The 15,149-nt window shown below is 35.8% G+C and overlaps 1 pseudogene; it reads right to left on the bottom strand.

Moving 5' to 3' along the window:
• Window positions 1-4,859: 4,859 nt before the first annotated feature.
• On the bottom strand, window positions 4,860-5,791 carry LOC103289640 (elongation factor 1-alpha 1-like; annotated as a pseudogene).
• Window positions 5,792-15,149: the final 9,358 nt, after the last annotated feature.

Genomic DNA, 15,149 nt, shown 5'->3' with positions numbered 1-15,149 from the left:
CCGCAACCAAGGTACATGCCTTGACCGGAATCGACCCGGGACCCTTGAGTCCGCAGGCCGACGCTCATCCACTGAGCCAAACCGGTTTCGGCAAATTTCCACGTTCTTATAGCCAGTTCATTCAACTTACATTCATTAGAAATTTGAAAGGTGTCTGACTCAGACTTTATATCATTTTATTTGGAAAGGGGTTATCTACAGTCAAACTCTACATTACCAAAGAAATATGAAATAATTTCAAGTTATAAATCACCACAATTATTATACAAAATATTTATAGAATATTAATTTGTGCAAACACTTGTGCTGAGCATTGTAGAAAATGTATCACTGGTGATTGTAAATTACTTAGTAACTTACTCTGATTCATTAGAATAACCATGCTGCCAGAAGCCAGTTCCAGTATGTCAGCAGGGCTGAATCATCTGGGATGGCTGAGGGCATCTCCCCCAAACCTGGATAGGATTATTGCTTGCTGCCAGACAGCTCAGGGCATCTTAAATCTACATGTTATTGCCTCCTGTTGGCCAAACACCTGAACAGCTATAGGCTATTTCCCAAACTGACAATGCTTCTGTAAACCTTACCCTTTGAAGTGTATTATCTCCACCTTACCTTAGGACAAATTGTGTTAATATATAGCACGGGGTCCTTAGACAAGGGATAGTCTTTTAGCTCCTTTAGCTGAAGATCCTCTGACCCCCAATGCCTTTCAAAATTATCTTTCGTCTTTGGACTCCTTCTTGAATCTACGCATCAGCCCCTTTCTCCAGATTGCAGCACCCCTTGTTAATGCTGGGACAAGAATCTCAGCACTATGCATACAGAGGAGTTTTACAGTGGAAAAAAAATTGAATAGTATGACTTCTTTTCCATACTTTAGAAACTGCTAAAAGTATACCTCTTCTTTCTGGCCTAGGCTCTATATGAATTTATAATCTTTAAATAGCATGAAAGATTCCAAACCATCAAACAGGTTCTTATAACCTATTTATAGATTTTAATATTTTGTAATATTTCCTTCTGGTCTCTATGTTAAGAAATAAATAAAACTTTACAGTTTAAGATCCTCTTTTTCATCTTTTGCCTCTCAAGTTCTCCTCACATATAATGACTTATATGTAGTATGTCAGATTTTAACCCTTTGCATTCGCTTGCTTTTTTCTCGATTCCTTTATTCTAATGTTAACCGTGTTGAGTCACACTCGACATTCGAGTGCAAAAGGTTAATTTATCTTGATAATTTTACCAAGTGTACATTTATATATAAATATTATATTTTATGTTTCTAGTTTAATTCTGCATATGATTCATTTCCACCATATTAACTTAAATCTATTTTATTCTTTTACATGCTATACATAATATTCTAATGTATAATTGAACCAGGTTTTGAATAGTCAACTCCCTTTTGAGGAACAGAAAAGTTGTTTTACATTTTTGCTGTTAGAAAACTATTATTGCAATATTACATATTTGGAAGAATTTCTCTATTGAGAGAGCTAGAGGTGAACTTTTTAAATTTCAAGTTATAAGGATATTAAACTCACTATAATCACATTTCTTTAATAAAGCTCTCACAAGTTCCTGTTTCCTCATATCATTGTAAAATGTGGTATTATATATTTTTAACCTTTTTCCAATATCATGGGTATGAAATGATATGTAATATTTATTTTGTTGCATTATGCTGACAATTGGTATGGCTAGACATTTCAGTGTGCATTGACCTTTATGCTTTCTTTCCTGTGAATTATTCTTTCATATTCATTGTTGACTTTTCCATTGGTTATCATTTTTGTATTGATTTGCAAGAGTCCTTAAAAAAAAAAAAAGAAATACAAATTTATTGTTTTCCTCCCAGTGGCTTAAGTATTGTCTAGATTTTTTTTCTGCACTTAGTATTGCCACCTGTGTCACACAATAAGTTCCCACGTATGTATCAATCATCCTTTAGGCTTTTTATTCTTTTTGTTGACTTATTTATATCTATAGAGCACCAGTCCTGTTTTACTCATATTCTTCAATATTGTCTAGAAATTCAAATGTTCATTTAAGTCTAACTTCATGGTAAATCATATATAAACATGGCATATTTCACAATTTTAAAAAGTCTAATTCTATACCATTGAATATGTTTTAAAATTTTCTCCATACAGTTTTGCATATTTTTGTTAGATTTTTTCTCTATAATTGATAGGTTTAGTAGGTATTAACTGAGCTATTTTTAACTATATTTTCTAACTGCTGCTTTTGTCTAGGAACACCACTGCTTTGGAGTGGTAATTTTGTGTTCAGCAAACTTACTCAATATTTTTCTTAGATATTTTGTATATTCCCTTGGATTTTTCATGTAGGCATCGTATAGTCACAAATAACAAGAATTGTATTTTTATCCAGTCCTCATAGCTAATATATTAGTATTTTTATATGGACTAAAATAGCCAATAAAATGCTAAATTGGAAAGGACAGCAGACTTACTTGCTTTATGCTTGACTTTAATATCGTCTGAATGACCCAATGAAATAATTTACCATTATTTCCTTTATATCCATGTGGCAGTGGAGGCAAAGAGAGTTCAGTGATTGGCTTGAGGTAACACAGTGAATAATACTGGAGTCAAAGCATCTCAGTTCCAGGCCCATGTTTATACTATATGTCATATAGTAATATAGTATATTGTATATATAGTATATGTGTACTACCTATAGAACATAGTATATGCTTATATTATGCTATACTGTTTTCTGAAATGCGATGAGGAATTCTTTTTCTATCATTAGTTTGCTTTAAGTATTTATCATTAGTTATCTAGATCATTTTCAATTACTTATCTTTATTCATGGAAAAAATCTTGTGTGTAGTTCTTGTAAATCTGTTTTTGTAATCAATGTATCAATACATTTTTCCAATATTCTAATATTAAAACATCTTTTCAATTCTAGTATTGATCCACCTTGGCCAAACTTTGTTTTTAGTTTATGTTTAGTATAAATGTGGTTAACTGATATTTTGATTAGTATTTTTGAATAAATTAGTTTACAACTTTTCCTTTCATGTAATTTTAGTTTAGTTGTGGCAACATTTGAACTATTCAGATAAAAAGTTGTCTTGGAAACAAATTCCTCTTTATCTACTACTAGAGGCCCGGTGCATGAAATTCGTGCACGGGGGGGAGTGTCCCTGAGCCCAGCCTGCACCCTCTTCAATCTGGGATCCCTCTCATAATCTAGGACTTCTGGTTCCCAACTGCTCGCCTGTCTGCCTTCCTGATTGCCCCTAACCACTTCTGCCTGCCAGCCTGATCACCCCCTAACCACTCCCCTGCTAGCCTGATTGATGCCTAACTGCTCCCCTGCCAGCCTGTTTGCTCCTAACTGCCCTCCCCTGCAGGCCTGGTCACCACTAACTGCCCTCCCCTGCAGGCCTGGTCACCCCTAACTGCCCTCTCCTGCAGGCCTGGTTCCCCCACAACTGCCCTTTCCTGCAGTCCTGGTCACCCTCAACTTCCCTCCTCAGCCAACCTGGTCCCCCCTAACTGCCCTCCCCTGCAGGCTTGATTACCCCAAACCGCCCTCCCCTGCTGGCCTGATTGCCCATAACTGCCCTCCCTTGCAGGCCTGGTCCCTCCCAACTGCCCTTTACTGCTGGCCATCTATGTCGGCCATCTTGTGTCCACATGGGGGCAGCCATCTTGTGTGTTGGAGTGATGGTCAATTTGCATATTACTCTTTTATTAGATAGGATATTTTTTTTTACCATTTTAACTATGTTTAATTGTACAGTTTAGTGCTAATTACAGGCACATTGTTTTGCAACCATCACCACCATCCATCTGTACAACTTTTGTTTTTTAATCATAAAATACACGTAACATTTGCCATCTTAACCATTTTTGAGTTTACAGCTCAGAAGTGTTAAGTACATTCACATTGTTGTCCAAACGCTTTTCATCTAGCAAAATTGAAACTCCACACCCATTAAACAACTCCTCATCCTCCCAGCCCTTGGCAACCACCATTTTATTTAAGTTTCTATGAATTTGCCTATTCTAGGTACCTCATATAAATGGAGTCATATAGTATTTGTCCTTGTGTATCTGGCTTATTTCACTTAGCATAATGTCCTCAAGGTTCATATAGGTTGAAGCATGTCTCAGAAATTCCTTTTGAATATTGAATAATCCACTGTATGTACCACATTTTGTTTACCCATTCATCGGTCAAGGAACATCTGGGTAATTCCATCTTTTAGCTATTTTTCTCTCTCATTGAACTTTGTTTTAATGGGTCTCAAAATTCTGTGACAGATTTTTGGTAAAATCATTACCATTAAAAAACATGTATTTTAAAAATTAATAACTTTAAAACTGTCACACACAAACACACACACACACACACACAGACACACAAATAGTCTAAAAACAAATCCTTTTTTCCTTCTGGTTAATGCATTATAATCATTAACCAGTCTTTCACCATTATACTTAAGGGGCCAATTGAGACAAAGAATTCTGAGACTGTTCATCCACCAATGATTAAGACTGGGGTGGCAGGTACCTATATATATAAAAGCCTAAGTGACCATTACAACTGAACGACCAGAATGACTGGAACAACCAGTTGACCAGTCGCAATGACGTGCACTAACCACCAGGGGGCAGACGCTCAATGCAGGAGCTTCCCCCTGGTGGTCAGTGAGCTTCCACAGCCAACCTCCCATGGTCCCTCCCCCCAGCCCTCCCCTCAGCCAGCAGGGCCCAATCAGCCTGGCCCCGATAGGCCCTGATCACCATCCAGGCCTAGGGACCCAACCTGTGCATGAATTCATGCACTGGGCCTCTAGTTGGGGATAATAGTCATTCAGCTTTTTGAGCTTTCTGGGCAGACTTGCTGACTGCCAGCTCCAGGTACCTTCTAGTCTATTGTTTTGATGACATTCATAGCAACTGTCTATCTCATATCGTGACCAGCCAAAGGGTGAAGAGGAGGCTAGTCATGAAGGCTCTCAACACACATGGGCTTGTTAGGAACCATATCAACAATGGCAGAATCAACAAATTTCAAAAACTTAGGGCCATCTTCCTGATTTTTCCCAGAACAATGATCAGTCGTCTCCTTAAGCTTAACAAACTTGTAAGCAATATGAGCTGTGTGACAATTCAGCACAGGTGCATTTCCAGCACTGATTTGGCCTGGGTGGTTCAGGATAATCACCTGAGCTGTGAAGCCATCTGCTTCCATTGGTAGATCATTTTTGCTGTCACCAGCCATGTTGTGTTGATGAACATCTTTGACAGATACATTCTTGATATGAAGCCCACATTGTCTCCAGAAAGAGCTTACTCAAAGCTTCATGGTGCATTTCAACAGACTTTACTTCAGTTGTAACATTGACTGGAGCAAAGGTGACCACCATGCCAGGTTTGAGAACACCAGTCTCCACTCGACCCACGGGGACAGAACTAATATTACCAATTTTGCAGACATCCTGGAGGGGAAGACACACGGGCTTGTCAGTTGAACAAGGTGGTGGCAGGATGCAATCCAGAGCTTCAGGCAGTGTGGTTCCACTGGCATTGCCATCTTTATGGGTGACTTTCAATCCCTTTAATCTGCGCATGCTAGCACTTGGATCCAGCTTATTGTCACTATTCCAACCAGAAATTGGCACAAATGCTATTGTGTCAGGGTTGTCGTCAATTTTCTTAAAATAGGTGCTGACTTCCTTAACAATTTCCTCTTCTCTCTTCTGGTTGTAGGGTAGCTCAATGGAATCCATTTTGTTAACACCAATGTTGTTAACACATATAAAATTTTTTATCAGATTGGATTTATGTTTTCAATGTTCTGAGAAGCCCACCAGCCATGTGAACATGGTATTTTTCTGTAGGAAGTTTTTTTAAATTATTCATTCAATGGCTTAGATGGATACAAATCTATTCAGAAATTTTGTTTCTAATTAATCCAGTTGTTTTGGTAATATATTTCTAAGGTTTTATCCATTTTTCCAAGTAGTCAAATTTATTAATGTAAATTACACGCCACATGTTCTTGGCCAACTACTGTGCTTCAGATTTTCTGTATCTTGGCTAGTTTACTCTGTTTAATATAGTAATTTCTAAGAACATTGTATTAAATTTTCTCATTATGATAGTAAATTGGTAAATTTCTCCTGCTCAAAATCTGCCATTAGGATAAAGTCTTACAAGGCTCTGTATAGTCCTGCAACCACATCCCTCTCCAACTTCATCTCTGTCGCTCTAACTCAGCATACACTTTAAACATTAAACTCTTTCCATTTATAAATCATACTATGTTCTCTCCTGCCTCTAAAACTTTATTTGATAAGTTTCCACATCACTGTAATCTGGTTAGAGTTCTCCATTTAGTGACCTCCAAGAAGCCCTTGAGGACCTGTTATATACCTAATATCTCTATCATAACATTTTGGAGCTAAGTTTTAGTTCCCTTCTCTGTGTGTGTCCTGAAGATAAGGATAAAGTCCATTTTGTTCACTGATGTACCCTAGGACATGGTACAAAATTTGATACAGTAGGAGATTCTCTCTCTCTTTACACACACACACACACACACACACACACAACACACACACACACACATTGAGTAATTAAATTGAAACACTGAAATCAGCAGATAAACACAGGTCCCAGAGATATAATTTCTCATTTTTAAAATAATTTCACATTGTTTATAACAAAAAACAAAAATCTTTTCTTGGATGTGAAAAAAATAATCCTTTTTTTAAAAAATGTAGGATTTGGATTATAGTACGGTTTCTATGGCATCAGCAATACCATAGCCACCAAATCTAGAAACACATTAAAGAACGGATATTTTCACCTCTGAAGCTCTTCTTCTCTTAAGCATGACTGATTTTTTTTAAATAGTTTTAAGATTCTTACCTTTGCTCATCATTAAAAAGAAAAAAATACTTCTAAAACTAAGAATGTATTTTCTGCATTATCCTGTAGGATTGGAAACTCTTCTCTATTGGTAATAATCTTAACACTAATGTTTTCTTTTATGTACACACTAAAAATTGACAAATGACTCTGTACAGTGTTTCATCTCTATAAAAGGCCCAGCCTTGAAAAAGTTGGGACCCTAATTATATAATATTGTAACATTAAAAAAAAAGACAAGAAATCTCATTCCTGCCCTAGCTGCTTTGGCTCAATGGATAGAGCATCAGCCTGTGTACTGAGGGTCCCAGGTTCGATTCCAGACAAGGGCACATGCCTGGGTTGTTGGCTCGATCCCCAGTAGGAGGCGTGCAGGAGGCAGCCAATCAATGATTCTCATCATTGATGTTTCTATCTCTCTCTCCCTCTCCCTTCCTCTCTAAAATCAATAAAATATATTTTTTTAAAAAAGAAAGAAATCTCATTCCTGACCTCAGAAGGCCAGCTTATTATATATCATCTTGTTATAATTCAGGAACTACTCAGACACTATTTTCTATGTGTCTTATTTTAAGACATTCTCAGTAATTCACTGCCATAATTTATAATCACATAGAGTCCCATAGGTTAATTACAGAATCTTCTGTGTAAAAATATCTATTTTCCTTTCATTTGTTTCAATGATGTAGTCTTTATTTCATTTAGCATTCTTTAATTTTTCGAATATGGAAATGGTAAGTAGATTGGCTCTAGGTGACCTATCTATAATTTTATAGGCCGATTTCTCAACCCTTACCTAATTCATTTCTGAGATCATGATTGCTTCTCCTATCTTTTGTATTATACTGCAGTTTCACTGACCCTTGATTGTAATACTGTTGAAGGAAAAAAATAAATCTAACATTGTGTATTACAAAAATCTTCTAACCTTTTGTATAAAGAACAAAATTCCACTAAATTGAGTGGTAAGAAATGTACATACTTTATAATTACTACACTCAACACACACATACATATATAATCATTTCTTTCATTTAAAATTATATTCTTGTTGTATGGAATCTGGCTGCAAAAATATCTTTATTATTAGTAGTAAATATATTCTTGCAATAGTTGAAAATAAGTGCATTAATGGAAATTCCTCTCTAAAAATAAAATTCTTTGCTTAATACAGGCACTTCTTGTATAGAATCAGTTTTCATACAATAAATTGTGATAATGTGATAAATTTCTTAGACAGTATTGTTTGGATAATGCAAGCCACTTTTCTTTATACTTCAATATAAAACTTGAGATCATTAATGAAAGTTGAGATCAGGAATTAATATCTCTCAAGTAGTTAGAAATATAGTGTAAGTGAAATGAACTTTTTAAATTTTTGTTTTATTATAACAACAGGAAATAGTGTATTTTAAATCATTATAGTTTTATCAATAGGAAAAGATGAGCTATTACTCTGCAAATAAAGCTAATTGTAAATATTGGATTTTTCTAGTGATATTTAGGTTTTATAACTTTCTGTTTACACTATTAAAAATAAAAACAAATATCTGTATTGTTAAAATTTGTTCAAGGTAAAATAATGTTATTGTGAGTTTGAATCTAGAACCTCATCACCACCATGATTTATTTTTTCATTGAATAAAGAAACAAGAGATTTCTTAGAAAAGCAACTCTCACATTACCAACAGTACTAGTTGTACATCTGTTATAAGGCTTAGTCTTTAGAAGTACAGGCTCTAGAATTAGATTACTCAGGTTTTACATATAAGCTTCACTACATACATAGAAGCAAAAAAATCTTGGGCAAGTTACCTGATCTCCTTAAGCTACATATTCACTTGTGAAATAAAGATAATTATAATCTATATTTCATAGAGTTATTATGAATATTAAATGACCTAGTTAGCATATTATCTAGCATAAATATACCATAAATCTTAGTTATTACATCTATTACAAAATTTAAAAATTGCCATTTTGAATGTACTTTCTTCTGTCAAAAGTATTAAATAACCATTTACTTAACCACTGTGTTTTAATTAAAAAGTCAACGACAAATTCAAATAAATTTGAAATAAGCACTTTGTAATTATTTTAGATGTTGTTTCTTTTCTACCTTTCTCTGTTTGAACTTGTTTCTATGTAATAAGTAGATCTGCTATGACTCCCAATCTTTTTAAAGGGTCCCTGGTACAGAACAAGGACAGATAAAGTTTGTGATTGGCCCTGAGTACTCTGTTTGGCACTATCAGCAACTCACAGCTTGTGGCTCCCTCTGCTGGGGCTGGGTGCATTTGGAAAGGATGCACACTAAGGTCTGCTTTTCCTAGCCCCAGGTCCAGAAACAGATCAGGCAAAGACTCAAAGGACTCAGAGATCCAACTCTGCCTGCAGGCTGATTATTATTCTGTATCTTAATGAGCCTCAGGCTGCAAGGTGTAAACTCCACAGGGTGGGGCAAGAGGTCTTTCAGTAGGGTGGGGCAATTGCTCCCCCACCATCAAGGGCAAAAGCTATCTGGGTGGTTAAGATCTGCTTGAGAAAGACATCCTCTGCAGTGTGGGGGAATGACTCAGCACAGGAAACTGGGGCAGCTTACCCTCTGAACTATATCCCCAGAGCCTGCAAACCTGGATTCTCCTCACACAGCTCCAGTCCACTCTGCCCTTTCTCTGCAGGAGCTCAGGTGAGTGGCTGCACACAAACGTTTGTCCATTGGCCCTTTAAAAGAATGCCTGCATTTCCAGCCACTCTCCCTGGCAGACAGACACTGTTGCTTTTCACAGTCAGATATTATGCTGGCACCTTTCTCAGTTCTGGTACTCTGGGCTGGGGAGCCCAGCTTGGGTTTTAGATCCCAGACTTGTAAGGGGGGGACCCCCCCCCCCCCTCCGTAGCTGGAATATCCCTCCAGAACTCCAGCTGCTGTCTGTGGGAGCCTGGCCATTTCTTTCATACCTCCACCCTTCCTATCTGTCTCTATGTGGTCTCCACTTTATGTCCTTGGTTATCAGGGTTCTCTCCAACTAGTCTTCAATTTATTTTTCAGGAAGTTTTTATGTATTTTAGTTGTAATTCCAGTTTGGTCCTGGGAGAGTGTCAGTGTAGCTTCCACTTAATCGGCTGCCATCTTGGAATCTCCTATCTTTCTCAATTCTTTTTTTAAAATATATATATTAAAAAAAAAAAAACCCTTACCACAACTAATTAGTTGCTTAAAGGTTTCCACTAATGCTATGTGAAATGTGGTGTTAATAGAGAAGAGGAAATGCATTGCTATAAAAATTCAGTTGTTTGAAGCTTTCTGGTAAGAGCAGGGCAGGTTTCCAAAACAAGTCCAAAAATCATCTTGAGAGAGGAGGGAAAGGAGACTGGCTTGGCTTTTATTGTGGATAGTGGGTGGGGCTAGGTGAGGGTTCCCACAGTTATTACTGAACTTCCCACCAGGCTCTAAAGGAGGCAGCACTAGGCTTTCTTCTCAGTTTTCCAAAGTGAGGAAGAAAGGCAAGAGGGTAGCAGTAAGGCTTCAGACCCTCAGCTATGAAATATAAAAAACTGAGTCAGTCCATTATATCAGGAATTGTACATTCTTTACAGGAGAGAAAAAATCTAATGAATAAAATTTTCTCCTTTATATTTTTATGCCATAATTTTTAACACATGACTTCCTTTACTATATTAAAATCTATATTGCCTGTATTAAAATCTAATCTATTTTTAAATTTCAAACAAAGTTATATATGTGGCTAATTTAAGTTTGATATGTCAGGATTTATAAGATTCTATGAGGTGTGTCATATTCTGCAAATGATCTGCTTTTTAAACAAGATTGAGAATCACTGAAGCAGGTAAACTGTTAACCACATTCCTCTTAATTTATTTATTCAGTCATTTGTTAAAATTAAAAATAAAGCAAAAGTTGAGGAAAAGTTGAGAAGCAAATGGAGTTCAGTCCAAATAAGAGTTGGAGTTTTAGGTATGGATACATGGAACAGACTGACAGCTGTCAGAGGGAGGCGGGTGGAGGGTGGGATGAAGGAAAGTGAAGGGCCTAGCCAAAGAACATATATGCATGACCCGTAGACACAGACAACAATGAGGTGATGGCCTGAGGGAAGGAGGTGGTGGGGACAGAGTGGAGGTGGGTACAAAGGGGGGAAATAGAGATACCTGTAATAGTGTCAACAATGAAAATAAAGTTAAAATAAATACATGTTTAAAAGAAGCATTATTTTTATCCTTTTTCCTGAAATAGTAAGACTGGCAACTAGTGTGGGTGGGCTGAAAAAGGAAGGACAGAGAATTATCTTTTTGTATTGAAACATGAAAAGAATCTGGACCAGGGTACAGCACCGCATGCCCATATATTATGTAGACTGAGTAGAGAACACCAAGCATACATCCTATTCTGCCACAGTAAGGCACTGGCCTCACATAGAGTTGGAAGCTGGCACATATCAGCAGACTTAGGACTTTTAATGATTATAAGAAGATTACTAGAACATATTGACACTGTGGAGGGAGCCAGCTAACAGAGCAGAATGCAATAAAACCTGAAGGATTTGGGTTTGTGATTAAACAGACATTTATGAATGGATTCATAAGAAAATAAGGCAATAAAGGTTACCTAGCCTTATGTAAATTGTCATAATATAGTTTCTCTAAGAGTTATTAAAGTTGGGTATAATTCTATTTTAATACTTGGGAAGATTGTATCTTCCAGCATTCAATTTTTACTTTTTTTTTAAAGAGTTCTAGTAAGGCTAAAAACAAATCTATATAGAAATAGTTCATGAATAAAGACTAAAAAATTAATGATTGTGTAGCCATGCCTGAAATAATTCTTTTTCTCTTTGCTAGTGGTTTGATCTAAGCTATCTGTTTATTCTAAAAACAGTGCAACATTATAATATCTATTTTTAATCCAAGAACTGCTAAGGAATAAACTCTCTGTGCATGACCTACTATTCTCCATTTGAACCTGTAATCCTTGGTTACAAGATCTTGGAATCAAGGTCTTGATATGAAGGAAGCCTTCATATCTTTGAAGAAGGGATGTTGGAGGATGGAAAAGAAAAAAGGAACACAAGATGGAATAATCCAGAAGGCAATTTTAATGAAAGGATGCACATCAGCACCAGGGAAGAATAAGCTACTGCATACACATAAAGAAAGCTACCCTCAATATCATTAAATATTGATAGTTAATAAATATCATGGATAAAAGGAGAGAGCAAAAAGGGATATTCAATATAAGCAGCAATGAACCCAAAAGCAAGGCTTAATTCCTGCAATATATCTTGGCCTATGTGAAAAGAGTTTGAACAAAATTCTGTCCACATTCTGAAGCCAAAATTTATATTTTTGTTTCAATTAATGTTACTGCCAATTTTGAGAATGATTATCTCTATTTATACTTTTTCCCCGCTTGCCAAAATATATATATTTTAATTAATTTATTTATTTTAAATTGAATTTATTTGGGAGACATTGGTTAATAAAATTACATAGGTTTAAGGGGCATAATTCTATAATACATCATCTGAACCCTGTATTGTGTTCACCACCCCAAGCCAAGTCTCCTTCCATCACCATTTATCCCCCTTTACCTTCTACTCCTCCCAACCTCTTCCTTCTGGTAACCATACTGTCTTTTGTGTCTGAATTGTTTTGTTTTTGTTTTTCCTTAATCCCTTCACCTTTTTCACTCCTGCTCCACTGACAACTGTCAGTCTGTTTTCTATCTATGAATCTGTTTCTATTTTGTTTACTTTATTTTGCTCATTAGAGTCCACATTATGAATGAAATCACATGTTACTTGCCTTTCTTTGACTGGCTTATTTCATTTAGCATAATACCATCCAAGTCCATCCAAGCTATTTCCCAAGGGTAAAATGTCCTTCTTTTTATATTCAAGTAGTATTCTCTGCTTATACTTCTTATGTATATTTGTGCTGTCATATGTGTCTAATACTTCAGATATATCTAATATCATGGAACCAATGATAATATTTTGAGCCCAAAGACAAGAATAATATGTAACAACTACATCATCTGCTTACCTTTGATATGATATTTATTTCATTTTGCACTCTGAATTGCATTTAAATTTCTGAATCACTTCTCTGAAGTGCTGAATAGGTTGGTAGATGATTAATGACAGAAATATATTGGTTTCACTATAAAGAAAATAGGGCTTACCATTAAAAAAAAGCATTATTCATATTAGAAAAATAAAAGTATGCAGAATTGAGGGGAAAGAAGAAACCCAGTCAAAACACAGGAGAGAGAGAGCAAATAACAAGTTGCAGTACTTTGGTACTAAAATTTATTAGCTGGAGAAAACCAACAATGCCAAGTCAAAATGTCCTGTAGAATCTTTCTGAGCTCTGGCATGAAGATATTATAGGAAGAATTCAAGGCCATTGTGTGTAAGGCTGGGGAAGGAGGAAGAGAAAGAAGTTCCTAATACAAAGGTCAAGTGATTTAGTTAAAGGTACAAATAAGAAGATAGCATTTGTAAAAGATTTTTTTTTAATGCTGAGAATAGCCTGAAGTAAATGAGAAATGGCAGGTTAGTGTTCGGTTTATAAACCACTCATATGACATTTTGCCATAAAGATTCAGCAATTTTAAAAAGCACATGTCCCTTGAACCAGTAATTTCATTTCTAAGATTTTTTTCCTGGAGAAATTAAAATAAATAGGAAAAAAGATTTATCTACCAGAATGATCACCACAGGACTATTTATAATAGTAAAAAATTGAATAGAACATAAAGGCTGAATGATAAGTGATTGGTTCAATAAATTATGATACATAATTATGCATAATTATGCCACATAATTTATTGGCACATCCATAAAATGTAGGCGATGCAGCCAAAGTAGTAGTTAAAAAGATATGTTAACCACAAAATTATATTCAAAGTTACATTAGCAAAAAAGACTGGCCTCAATTCAAAGATTTTATCTTTCAGTTTAAAAAATCTATAAAAAGTAAAGCAAATTAAACCTAAACAAGTAAGAAGAAAATATTTTTTAAAAATCACTGCTGAAATCAGTGAAATAGAAAAAAATCTATACCAAATATATATATATATAGATAAATAACCTGATACTTTATTTAGAAAACCCTAATGACTCAAAATAAACCACAACCCTAGAAAAAAAAAAAAGAAATAATAAATAAATTCAGTAAAGGAGCAGGATACTCCTCTTGCTTCTTCTATGCCCTTCATTGTTTCACTGTCCTAAGTGTGTTTTTGTTTTGGCCAATAAATTCTTACTTTGTTACACTTTGTTTCTTGATTGAAATCTTTCCTTCAAGAAGATAAGAACTGAGGTCTCCTCATCTCCCTGGTAATGTAAGAACCAAGAGAGGAGGGAGCCAGCCAGACAAGGTTTCCCTGAAGATGAGATGCTTTGGCATCCTGATCTTGGAGGATGAATTTGTCAGAAAGATGGGAACCCAGTATGAATAAGGTACAGAATCATAAACAAGCTTGATCCATGAAGAGAGGTGAAATTATAGAGGCAAAAGTAGGCCAGTTCAGAAAAGCTTTTGTATTTGGGCTAAGAAACTCAATTTCTACCCTTCTGGTTCTAAGGAGCTATTTAAGGATTTTAAGAGGAAGAAAATGACATTATCTTTTTTTTTTTTTAATTTTTAGAAAAGTCACTTTGGAAGCAGTGTGGAAAGCAGGTGGAAAATAAGGCTAGACACAATATGGTCAGGTAAAGACATTACTGTAGTCTGAACAAGAAATGGTGAGTGCTTCAACCAAGATGGGAACATGGAGAGAGCTTGGATTCCAACAACACTTGGAACTCAGTGAAATGCTTATGTGCCATGTCAGAAACTTAACTCACTTCTATGGGCAGTATTCATATTCTAGTAAAAGAAATATCAGTTACCACTTATTGAGTACTTCTTTGTGCTACTTATTGGGCTAAGCACCTCACATATATTATGGTATGTAATCCTCACCACAAACTCATGGTAATGTCTTATTCTTGTGCTACTTATGAGGAAAGTGAGGTTTAGAGAGCTTATATAAGTCACCCAGAAACACTTAGTGATGCAGTAGAGTTTCAGTAAGCCAATGCTCTTCGTGACTACACAATGGTAGGACACTGTATTTTAAAGGTGTTCCTAGAAAGACAGAATGCAGCCATGTCCCTAACTTACCCCATGGATAGCCTCCAATGGGCTGTGAGC

Source organism: Eptesicus fuscus, chromosome 8 (assembly GCF_027574615.1).
Source record: "Eptesicus fuscus isolate TK198812 chromosome 8, DD_ASM_mEF_20220401, whole genome shotgun sequence".
Classification (NCBI taxonomy): domain Eukaryota; kingdom Metazoa; phylum Chordata; class Mammalia; order Chiroptera; family Vespertilionidae; genus Eptesicus; species Eptesicus fuscus.
The sequence above is the reverse complement of the archived record's forward strand: the minus strand, read 5'-3'. Positions and strand labels throughout refer to the sequence as shown.